Here is a 12,369-nt window from a genome sequence, read left to right on the forward strand (position 1 = left end):
GCTTGTGTGTAGGTGTTCAACTGCTGTCTCTTGAATGAAGACACGGTGAGTTGAGCCTCAGTTTCAAGTCCTCTACCTGACTTTGAAGAGTCCTCTGTTACCTGTCACTGCACCATCTGCTCCTGTCAGCATTTGCTGAGCAAGAATTAGGTGCTCTCAATAAATACTTGTTGGTTGATTGATCAATCCATCAACCAGGTTTCCTGCTCTGAAGTATTTTTAATCTAGGTCTCCAGGGGGGTGAGGTAAGGGGCATGAGAGGGGTAAAAGATGGACAGTAGAGACACTTTATCAGCATTCTTACCTTAGAACTTCTGGGAATTGCCCAAGGTTTCAATTTGCCTGATAATCCACTTCTAGTCCTTCAAGGAGAAAGAAAAACAATGACCTTTGGAACCATGGAATGTGAGGACCAGGACATGGACATGGAGATTCATATGAAGAATATAGTATGAATTTAGATTCACGTTTCTTTGCAGAGAATGTTGGAGAAAGGCAGAGTGCTGACTTATGTTGGAGAGATGCCAGTAACCTGTATTCTTACCTGGATCACCAATGGGTCTGTGTCAGTGAAGAAGGTTTGTGAAAGTTACACTGGATGGCCTCACATCTTCTAATACACCCCACCTTGGCATGACTTGCACTTGGGTCTTTAAAAAATGGTGTTCTAAGACTCTGGATGAAGTTGCCCCTAGAATGAAGGTGACACTACTGGAAGCAGCTGTTTCTGATGTAGCTGATCTTTCTGTCAGTTGGCTTCTGCAGAAAATGTTAATGTCTATCTAGGATGATTACAAAAAACAGAAAGAGCAGAGGAGAGATTGGGGTACCAATCACTTTACTGTGGAATTCGGTCATAGGCCATCACAATTGTTACCCACACCTGAGTCAACTCCCCTCCCCACCTCTACCCCAAGCTGATGTGCCCTGAAGCAATGAAGTTCAGACATCTAGTAAGGCAAAAGACATGTGCATCTACTGTTTTATTTTTCCATGATGGTTTTTCTTGTCTAAGTGTCCTAAGTCACCCATCCTCTTAGCACGTATTTTTCTCGGGGATTACAGAACTAAAGCTGGCTTTATTTTGTTTCAGTTCCCTTGCATCCATTTCAATAGAATCACTAATACCACTCATTTTCAGATTTTGTGTGCTTAATAGATTCAGAATATGAGGTCATGTGTCCAAAAAGATAATTATCATTCTGGGCAATGATTGAATGGTTTCATTGTCCTGAAAATATACTGCAGGCAAAAAGGACTTTTGTTATGGCATTACCTGATGTGTGTGTGATTCCCGAAACTTCACTGACTCAATTTGCCATTCTAGAATAACAAAAAGTTAACTTTGCTACAAGGAAAGTGGAATTTTAATAGCAGATCCATCTGTATTATCAGGAAATGCAAGCTATGCAAAAATTGTATTAACTACTAGTCTATCAGATCCTGGTGAGAGAGAGTTTATCACATGTGCCTATAAGTTACCAAATTTATTTATTTCCTAAATTCTCATCACTTGGAACTGGAAGGATGAACAGCACCTCCCCTGGCTTTCTGTAGTAAGAACATTGGTTGACAACATTTCTTTCACAGCGTCTTTTACTTCCTGGGGGCAGAGAGGGCCCCAGCTTTGTGCTCTCCCCGTAGAATGTGGATGTGAACTAAGGTTACCATTCCCACAACTCTTTGAATCCCAAAAGGATTGACTGACACAAAGGATTCTGGGAAAGAATGTCCAGCTTCAGCCCAAAGCAGGAAATAGGAAATGCCAAGGACTAGGTGCATAGATTAAATGATGACGAGCAACCTAGAACTTTCCTTTTCAGTATTTCAACTCATCAAGGTCTGATTGCTGCTGAGCTCAACATGGACGTGCCAAGAGTGGTCCCACTTAGAAGTCTGCCTCATCTGTGTGGCTGTGTGGCTTCCATATGGCTCCAGACTTCCCACTGCTCCTGACCTAAACACAGCAGCACCCAAGACAACAAGGCACCAGGGACAGGGTTTATGTTACCATCTCTGGTCAAGCATGTTTCATTCTCTATTTGCTTTCTATCTCTTCAACATCCCCTTCATCTCTCATCATCAATCTGTGTCAATGTAGCATTAATCTTCAATAATAATCAAAGATGAGACCAATCAGTCAAAAGACTGGATGTAGAAACTCAAACTTTTGGGTGAGTGAACCTGGGTAAGTGACTGAACACCCCGCCGCACCCCCAAGCCTAAATGTCCTCCAATAGAAAACAGATAACAATACCCACCTGAAACAAGCTGTGATTCAAAATGCCTGTACCACATGCCATATTCCAGGGGCAGGGTGGGAAAACCGCCTCTGCTGCTGGAACTTTTGAACCATGTGCTCTCATTGCAATGATAATCCAAAGTAAAATTGACGAAGCATTTTCTGCAATATCCGGAAGACCCGTTAAAGAACTGCCATTGCATTTTAATGCCGGTTGCAAACAAAGTTTGCAAGATCTAATACTAATTTGATTGGCTATACTAGTGAAAAAAGAATAAAAGGGAAATAAAGTTAAAATGATGCACTTCTGTCAAATCAATGCCAAATAACATCATGGTGCCCAGTGTAAATGGGGAGCAATGACGGGACACGTGAGTCATCAAACCACGTGTAGGCATGGTGAATGGAAATGTACCTGTACAGCAGCATTCAATACCGCTTTGGTGTAGTAAGTTTTGAATCAGTTTCATCAAAACTATATCATCTGTTGCATTTAAGTAAAATGTATATAGCTTTGTTTGCATTAAATGTATTAATTTATTTTGTTTTATAGTTTCTTAGCAGCAATAAGCATTGGGAGGTAAAACAGAATTTTATTTTCCAAATATTTTTTAGAAACATCGTACTAAAAATAATATATCAGATTTTTTTCTGTACTTTCAGTGGATTCTGTGCATAACTAAATTGGAGAAGCATTCTAATAACGTACTTGAACTTCTCCATAGTAAATGACCCATAGAAGATACATAAGAAATGATGAGTTTTCTTTTTGAAGGTGTGCGTAATAGTGGTGTATCTTCAGCATGGTGAAGGATAGGAAGAATAAAAAAATAACGAATAGTCATAAATCTGTCTATTCATCACTTTTTATGTGCACCTGGTAATATGCTAAGGATATTGCTTAGATTGCCTTTCTAATCTTCATAACTATTTGAAGACACAGGATATTCTCCACTGTATTACACTGCCTTCCTGCCTTCAAGGATCTGACAGTCTACTCAGGAAATGACTCACGTGTAGAAATCATTCATTTGAGGTTACAAATATTAAATGCTAAAAGAAAGGTGTGTGAGAGCTTTAAGAAGAGAGGGATATGTCAGGGTGGGTTGTCTGGAAGGTTTCATGAATTGAGGGTCAGATATGGATTGACAGCATTGCAGGAATGTTCCATCTGTCCCTCCAGACTCACTGTTCCCCTTCTGCACCCTCCTCTGGAACCCCGGGAAGCACCTTTCATAGATGATAGCAACAGTTTCTCTTGCCAACTACATGGCTTCCCTTTGGGCTCCACCAAAGGGACGGCATCTTCTTGTTCCATGGAAGCGTGGAAAAAAGTTTTCTCCTTCTAGAGGTCGTCTTCTTCTGGAAGTCTCTTAGTGGGTTTCATAGTCAGATCACTAGTGGGACTGGACGTCTAGAACGGAGGGCCCCGTGAGGGTTCCAGAGCAGTTTCAAAATGACTTGCATGGTCTTGCTTTTCATACATTTAACCTCTCAGCTGCATGGCAGGCAGAGGGGTATCCATTGGTGTCCCCTCAGGAAATGCAGCTTTATCATGAGAGTGTAACATGGGCACATAAGATAGCTGCCTGCCAATATCAGAAAGTTGGGTGAAATCAATCAGAGGAGAAGCCAAGCCAAGATCTTGGCAAAAGCATGAGGAGGACACAGGAGGGTGGGAAGACAGAGGTCGGGCTATTTATTCCTTGGTATCCCCCTTCTTGACAAGTTGGCTGTTCTCTCTACTGAAAGCCAGAAGCTGGGTGGGAATGTACCTCCTCAACCCCTATCCATGCTACTGTTTGTTATTTATTCCTCAAGTCCTGCCCTCACCTCAGTTACATACCCCTTTAGTAAACTCTCCTCCCACCACCCAGGTTTTGTAGGTATCTGTTTTCCTCTAGCCACTGCCTGATACACAGAGGGATGGATTCTGTGCATAACTAAATTGGAGAAGCATTCTAATAACGTACTTGAACTTATGTTCAAGTAAGTTGAAGTTACTTACCTGGTATGGGACTCCATACCAGGGATCTCAGGTGGGCAGTGGGTGGGGGCTTATCTAGGCAGCTACAAGGTATATGTTAAGGTGCAAAGGATGGTGAACACCGAATAAAAATAATAATTACTAGTATTGGCGTTTGCAAGCCCACTTTTACCTAACTAGAAACTGGGATCTTTAACTCCATAATTTTGAATCCTGGAGAGACCAGAGCATTGCCACTTCCACTTTCCACAAGAGGAAACAGAGTCACTGTTTAGGCCTAAGGCAGTTTAGCTATTAAATGGCAAGGTCAAAATTCAACTGAGGTTCTATCTAATTCTGTCTCTGGATGCTCATTCAGACTTCTGTCAACCTCTCAGTGACAGAAATAGTCTGATGAGAATAAGATCAATACTGGGCTCAAGTACCCAAGTAAGTATCCCAGTCTCTGTTGAGGGGACTCAAATGGAAGAAAAGACCTTATGCCCGCCTACCCTTAGATCACAAGTGTCTGCTCTCAGGCCACCCCTTAGAGGAAGGGCTAGTGGAGCCATCTCTTTTGTACAAGGGACTTCCTTGAGCTCCTTTAAAGTGTAGAAAGCACCCCACCATGTTAACTGGAACGCCCTTTCCAAGTGCAGCCAGAATCAGACTTTAGAAATTCTCTGGGCTTCTCTGAGTTAATAACTGTCCATCTTGCACCTGGCTGGCCTGCACGGCTCTGGGCCCTGAACTCTGGCCAGCAGCTATATCTGAGCTGAGGCCCACCTGCTCCTTGGAGAGCTGAAGCCTCCAGAATGAGCACGCATTAATGTGATTTCCTTGTGGTTAGGATGCTGAAAAGGCCTAGTGTGGCTCTAGGAGAAAATCATGGCATCAGGCATGCAGACCTGGCAAAGGATCTGCTGGAAAACCTGGCAGTGTGACAAACTTTAAGAGAAGGGAAGAACTTGCATCAATAAAGTTTATTGCATTTTTAAATGTTTTCTTTAGATGTTTGTTATTAAATTTCTGGGAAAGATAGTACAGTTTAGTGAAGGGGGTGAAAAACACAGTCCCCCATCTTGAGTGTAGCCTAGGAATTTTTTTCTATATTTCTGTATAAATGTGTATACACATTTTTTATTGTAAAAGTGTACATCCTGTTTATTTAAAGTGGGGTCCATGGACTGGTAGCCCTGGAATCACTTGAGAGTGCACTGGAAATGTGTAATCTTGTGCTGACCCCGGATTTGTCAAATGATAATTTTAGCAAGATCTTTAGGTGGTGGAAGGGCACATAGACTATAAAGCTGAACAGTGTCCAATGGTGTGAATGTGCCATGAATAATTTCATTAATCTCCTTTTAGCTTAAAAAAAAAATGCTTTGTCTAAATTTTCATGATCACATGCTACAATATAGTGAAAAATGCTACAAAATAGTTTTTTGCATTCAACTTAGTACAAACAATGATGACGGTGATCACCATTATTACTATGATTTATTGAGTGCTAATTACATGCTAGGTCCTGTGATGAAAGCTTTACAAGAATTATCTCATCTCCTCCTTATCAGGGCCTCCTACAAAGGGGCTATCTCTCATTTAGAAGTGATGTTACACAGGCATATTTTAAATAAAGTATTTCAAATAATTATAATATTTTAAATATTGATATTGCTATGACTGATGATAATGGTGATAGCCCATATTGGTCACACGCTACAGAGACTGTATTAACTGCTTTATGTTCATTTTCTAAATCTGAACTTCAAAGGCCGAAGAGGCAAGTGTTATTATTAACCCTCTTAAAATCGAGGTAAACAAGCTCAGAGGTTAAAAATCTTGTCTGAGGTCACATCTCAAGATCACAGTAGAATCCCAATCTGGACGTGGACTTGCTGGGCTCCTCCACTCTCAGTCATCATGGTTCAGGAAGAGGAATGTGCTAATTTGCTTTCAGTTCTTCAGTGCATTATTGGGACCTCACCTCTCTGTCACTGTTGAGCTCCTAAGCAGGCCATTCTTCTCCCAAATCCTTTGTGTGTGAATAGAGAAGGGGATTCACCCACCGCACTGCCTCTTTCGGGGGATGGGCTGAGAGAACAGAGGATTTGTTCCTAATCACAGATCTACACAGCAGAGCTGCAGGCATCGGAATCCTCAGACATTCAGACTGGCCAGCCCGTGTGGCAAATATCCCAGGACTTTGCAGGGAACAATGGGCAATGAACTGCAGGTGACCCGACCTGCTAATCGCTCCCTGATTACCAGCTAATCAGTGCCTTGTTTGGGACGCTGAATCCCAATTCCCTTTGGACTGGGCTGGGCCTTGGCAGACAGTCACCTGGTTAATGTGGCAGGGGCAAGGCAGAGGGTCATGTGCTCCAGTGCACGGAGTGGCCAAAGGCCGCCTTTGGGGAAGTGGTCACAGGGTCTGTCTCTCCCTCTGATCCTGGGCAACTACAACATTTGTCAACAACATGGAAGTGAAGCGAGGTGGAGAAGTAAAGGCCAGTGCCTCTTTCCTGAAGCCTATGGAAAAAAACAAATGAATTGACTTTTAAAGGCACAGAGAAAACAGAAGTGTTCTTTTTTCAGAATTTCTCAAAAGAAGATATTATATGGAAGGTTGAATTCACCACCACCAAGACCCCCACAGCTACCACCTCCATAATCAATATCATCACCACCTCATCACTGTTATCACTTCTACTGTCATGGGAACCACCACCCCACCCCCACCCTCACCACCACCACCACTACCACCACCACTACCATCATCATTACCATCACCACCACCAGCAACAACCCTGCTATTTCCACCAGCACTCCACCACCACCACACCACTACCACCACAGTTGCCATCCCCTTTCTTACCATCGCCTCCACCACCACCACCACCACCATTACCACCACCACCATCACCATCATGATCATCATCCCTCTCCCACCACCACCACCATCACCATCACCATCACCACTGCTGCCACCATCACCACTCTCCCCACTATCATGATGGACATTTATTATTTTATCTTGATTTTCGACGATATTTATTTATGATGACGATGAGAAGTGCCGGAGATTTTCGACGATGATTTTCGACATTTATTTATTTATGACGATGACGATGATGATATTTATTACGATTACGATGATGAGCATGACATTTTGATTTTTCTTCTGACATTTATTTTCGACGATGAGATTAATTTGATTCCCGAGCCGACGATATTTACGCATTTATTATTACGATGTTTGTCTGGAGATTTCTGATGACATGATTCGGATATTTATTTATTTACGATGACATGACGACGACATGACATTAATGATGATTACTCATTCCATCCTCCCCGACCATCACCTCCATCCATCACTCCCCCAATCTCCACCATCACCACCACCAACACCATCATCACCATGCCCGTCCCACACCTCCCATCAACACCATCTCCATCACCACCACTACCACCACAACCACCATCATTACTTCTGGCCCTGCTGCCACACCACCACCACCACCATAGCTGTCACTACCACTACCAACACTGCCATCACTGCTACAACCATTGCTACCACCATTATCACTATTATCACCACCCACACCACCACCACCAGCTCCACTGCTACCACCACCAACACCATCACATCACTACGAGGACCACCACCTTCACCAATTACTTATCATCATTAGTATCACCACCACCAAGAACAATGAAAAAAACACCATCACTGCTGTTCCCACCACCATAACACCACCACGATAGCTGCCACGCCTAACTCACATGGCCATATTCCAAGAAAGCAGTTTACAGTAGTATTTTTAAAACACTGATTTGAGAGTCAGACCAATTTAAGATCTATTCCAAGAAGTACTAGTTGTTTGAGTTTAAATAATTAATTAACCTTTGAAACTTAATTCCCCCAAATAAAAAAATAGAAACAGTAATAGAGCCAGCTCATAGGAATGTGGTTCAGACCAAACAGTTATCACAATGTTTGACCGGTAACTCAACAAAAGTTCACTATCTTTATTATCAGTATTTCCGCCCCAACTCCTTTTTAGTACACAGCTGCTCCCCTAGCATTTTTGCTTGAGAATGGGTGAGGAAAGGACAATTTATCCCTTTATTTCTAAGTCTCATGGGACCCCCTAGGCTGCCTGACATCCCTTAGAAGGGGTCTGGTCATAGCAGTATAGGTTGAAGAAAGTTTCAGATTTGGAACTCAGCTGTCTGGATTTGAATCCAGATCTGCTTTTTAAAATCTATCTGGCCTTCAAAATGTGTCTGTCCTCTCTGAGACTTCCTCTTCTAAAAAAAATGGGGAGTCATATCTTTTCCTTGAAGCATCTGGGGAGGATTCCATGAGATAAGATAGAGAAAAGCCCCAGGAGATGATGGGCAGAGAGTAGGTACTCAATGCATGGAGTTGACTTTGATGTGCTGATATTTCAGTTTTGAATAAATAATTATAAGGAAGTGAAAAACGTGTGCACTGCTCTAGAGAACCTTCTACTGGGGAATAAAATCCAGTCTTTCTCTCTTCCAGATGGAGCTCAGCCTGGCACTCTAACCGGTTCTCTGGGTGTACTGCAAAGGTCTAATAAAAGGCACCTTTGCCCAGTTGCTTCAATTCTAGGAAGCTGTTCAATGTTTGACTATATTTCTCCATACTCATTTGAAAACGGTTCATCAGGTTAGTTCAGTTGAATTATTGCTCCTTGGGAGTTTTCCAAACCCTGGATTTCCTTCGGAGAGAGCTAGATTCAATTCCATTCTTAGAATCCAGCTCCTTGCCCCTCTCTGTGACCCCTGATCGCAAATGCAGTAAAATACCCTGCAGCCTTCTGCACTGAGACAGGACTCCCTGGCCTCCTGCTTAGAGATGGAATCTCATCTCTTGGGATTTTCAGAGCAAGAACGTTAGACAAGCTGTCTGTTTTCCTTCTTCATTTCTACAGTTTGGTCACCGACATTTTGGTAGCAGATAGTAGCAATAATGGGTACTCCTAAAAGTATATATATGGTAAGAAGAAGAAAGGGAAAAAATATCATTCTATCCAATCACATTTGTCTCCTCCATACCCCGTATGAAGTGTTACTCAGTAGATTTTGTTAAACCAACCACGGTGAAAGAACTTTCAGTACAATTCCATCCATGGTCACTTAGCACAGACTACATATCAGGGAGTCAAGGGAGACAGGGAAGAATTCTGAACCCACATAAACAAACTCCTTAGAATCAACTTTAGCAAATGCAGCACCTGGCTAGGGCAATTCTCGAATCTCCTAAGGAACACCAGGACAGGTAGACTGTTAGCCAGAATGTTAGACTGTTAGCATGAAACACATGCAGTGTTTCATGTTCTGAGTTTTCTTTCTTGTGAAAGTCTAGATTCCACTACCCAGTGAGAAAGAAAGGATGCAGGAAAGAAAATTTATTAGCAGATTGTCCACAAAGTCTCTTTCAAATAGTTTCAAATTTCACTCCCATCTCTACGGTCTTGAGTCTTTTGTCAGGGTGGACTGACCCTTTTAATTCTCCACCTACCTGTGGATAGAATCTAAACTCTTCTTTGTGCCAGTTGCTACATCAAAGGTTTTATTGCCATTTAATTCTCCAAGCAACCCTGATTGCTTGCCTTTTCTTATTTTTTCACCCAGTACTGCATTTTCAAAAAACTTCACATACTGCTAATTAGTGATTCCAGATCATTGTTTCTAACTGCTGCATGGTAATCCATAAAGGGGCACCTCTTCAATTTACTTTCCTATTTCTGCAGCTAAGGACCCCCTGGTTGCCTCTCTGGCCCAGCAATCACAGGTCTTGGCTGCATGAAATCCTCTTAGATTCCCTCTTCTGGACCCAAGTGAGGATTCTTTGGGATATTCTGAAAGGGAACTACTGATTCTAATGTACATAGATGCTCAATTTTTGTGAGTTTATTCTTTAGATCGGTTTCACTTCTATAATCCTAAGAACTGGACATGAAGAGTCATGTGTTCTCACATCTTAGACCTGGCATTATCCAGCTTTCCCATTTTTACCAATCTGATGAGTAGAAACTTATAACTCATTGAATTTGGTTTGCTTTTCCCTGATTTTGAGCTTTGTATTATTATGTGAACCATTTGGATTTTTACCTCTGTGATTTACCTGTCATATTCTTTGCCTCTGTTTATTTTTGCTTGTTTGTTTCTTTTTTTACTTTTATTTTTATTTTTGAGATGGATTCTCGCTCTGACGCCCAGGCTGGAGTGCAGTGGTGTGATCCTGGCTCACTGCAACCTCCGCCTCCCGGGTTCAGGCAGTTGTCCTGCCTCAGCCTCCTGAGTAGCTGGGACTACAGGCACCCACCACCACACCCAGATAATTTTTGTATTTTTAGTAGAAATGGGATTTCACCATGTTGGCCAGGCTGATCTCAAACTCCTGACCTCAGGTGATCCGCCCACCTCGGCCTGGGAGTACAGGTGTGAGCCACCAAGCCCAGCCCTTTTTTTGTTTTGTTTTGTTTTGTTTTGTTTTGTTTTAAAGAGACAGGGTTTTACTCTGCTGCCCTGGCTGGAGTGTATGGTGTGATGCTAGTTCACTGTAGCCTTGAACTCCTGGGCTCAAGCGATCCTCCAACCTCAGCCTCCTCAAGTAGCTACGACTACAGGTGCACACCACTACATCTGGCTAATCTTTTTATTTTTATTTTTGTAGAGACTAGATCTCACTATGCAGCTCAGGCTGATTCTGACCTCCTGGTCTCAAGTAATCCTCCCACCTTGGCCTCCTGAAGTGCTAGGATTGCAGGTATGAACTGCCATACCCAGCCCTTTGCCCCGTTTCTGATGGATTTTATGATCCTTTTCTTGTTAACTTACAGGTTACCCTCATATATCCTATATTGGTTGTTAGTCAGTTGTAAATGTTGCACATATTGTGTTTCAATTTTTTAATTTTTAACTTCATCTTTATAATTTTTCATTAAAAAGAAATCCTCAACTTTGGTGTCATCAAACACTTCTTTTTTTTTTTTTTTTTTTTTTTTTTTGCTTTATATTTGGTAATTTTAGGTCTTCTTTAGAAAGTTTGTCCCCACCTCTACATTGTAAAAACACTCTTCTAAATTTTCTTTTGTTAACCATTTAAGCTTTCCTCTCATACTGGATATCATATGCATCTGGAGTCCACCTTTGTGTACTATAGAAATATAGATGTTATTGGGCCAGGCGCGGTGGCTCACGCCTGTAATCCCAGCACTTTGGGAGGCCGAGGTGGGCAGATCACAGTTCAGGAGATCGAGACCATCCTGGCTAACACGGTGAAACCCCATCTCTACTAAAAATACAAAAAAATTAGCCGGGTGCGGTGGCGGCGCCTGTAGTCCCAGCTACTCGGGAGACTGAGGCAGGAGAATGGCATGAACCCGGGAGGCGGAGCTTGCAGTGAGTCGATATCGCGCCAGTGCACCCCAGCCTGGGCGACAGAGCGAGACTCCGTCTCAAAAAAAAAAAAAAGAAAGAAAAAAATATAGATGTTATTCTTCTCCATATGGTGAACCAGTTTCTCAATACCATCTACTAAATAATCTAACCATTCCCTATGATTTTTAAACCATGTTAAACATGTTTCAAGTCCTCATTTATAAAGAGGCCTGTCTTCTAGGCCTCCATTCTGTTCACTGGTCTCTGTTCTCAAGCCAGAAGCAGACCAATTTTACGATGATGGTTTTGTAGGAGGTCAGCATTTTGTAGGATAAGCCCCTCCTCCATATTCCTCTTCTTCACAGTTGGCCTAGCTCTCTTGGGGGACTTTACTCTTCTGTATCCATTTTAGCATTAATTTTTCTGTGTTCCACAACAATAAATTTTTTAAAACACGTCCAGCTGGAGGTTTTTTTTTTTTTTTGCAATTGCATTGCATTGCATTTTCTTTTCATCCTTTAAATAAAACAAGACGTTTTTCTTCAGGTGTTTTTCAGGTGTAAGCTGAGTCTTTGAGACATGCTCTCATTTCACATTGTAAGGGTGTAACTCCAGTGAGGAACACTGGCGCTCTTCTCCAGACCAGCACTGTCCCAGGGCACCCAGAGAAGCGTTAGCTTTGGTGCTGGGTTGGGATGGTTCTGTTAATGCCTGATCCCTTCTTGAGTAATGACTCTGC

At 42.3% G+C, this 12,369-nt stretch overlaps 1 long non-coding RNA gene across 5 annotated transcripts in view; it reads left to right on the top strand.

The window, feature by feature from the left end:
• LOC103880567 overlaps positions 1 to 12,369 on the top strand; it is a 95,194-nt gene that overhangs the window by 37,771 nt on the left and 45,054 nt on the right. Inside the window, exons 5-6 of one of the 5 annotated variants that reach the window (XR_002519316.2) lie at positions 480 to 578; positions 8,764 to 9,708. The exons of 3 other annotated variants lie outside the window; for them this stretch is intronic. This is a non-coding gene — a long non-coding RNA (uncharacterized LOC103880567). Of the gene's footprint in view, positions 1 to 479; positions 1,533 to 8,763; positions 9,709 to 12,369 lie in introns of those variants that run through there. One more of the 5 variants, XR_004179722.1, reaches the window with a different exon arrangement.

The sequence above is a fragment of the Papio anubis genome, chromosome 18, assembly GCF_008728515.1.
Source record: "Papio anubis isolate 15944 chromosome 18, Panubis1.0, whole genome shotgun sequence".
Lineage (NCBI taxonomy): Eukaryota > Metazoa > Chordata > Mammalia > Primates > Cercopithecidae > Papio > Papio anubis.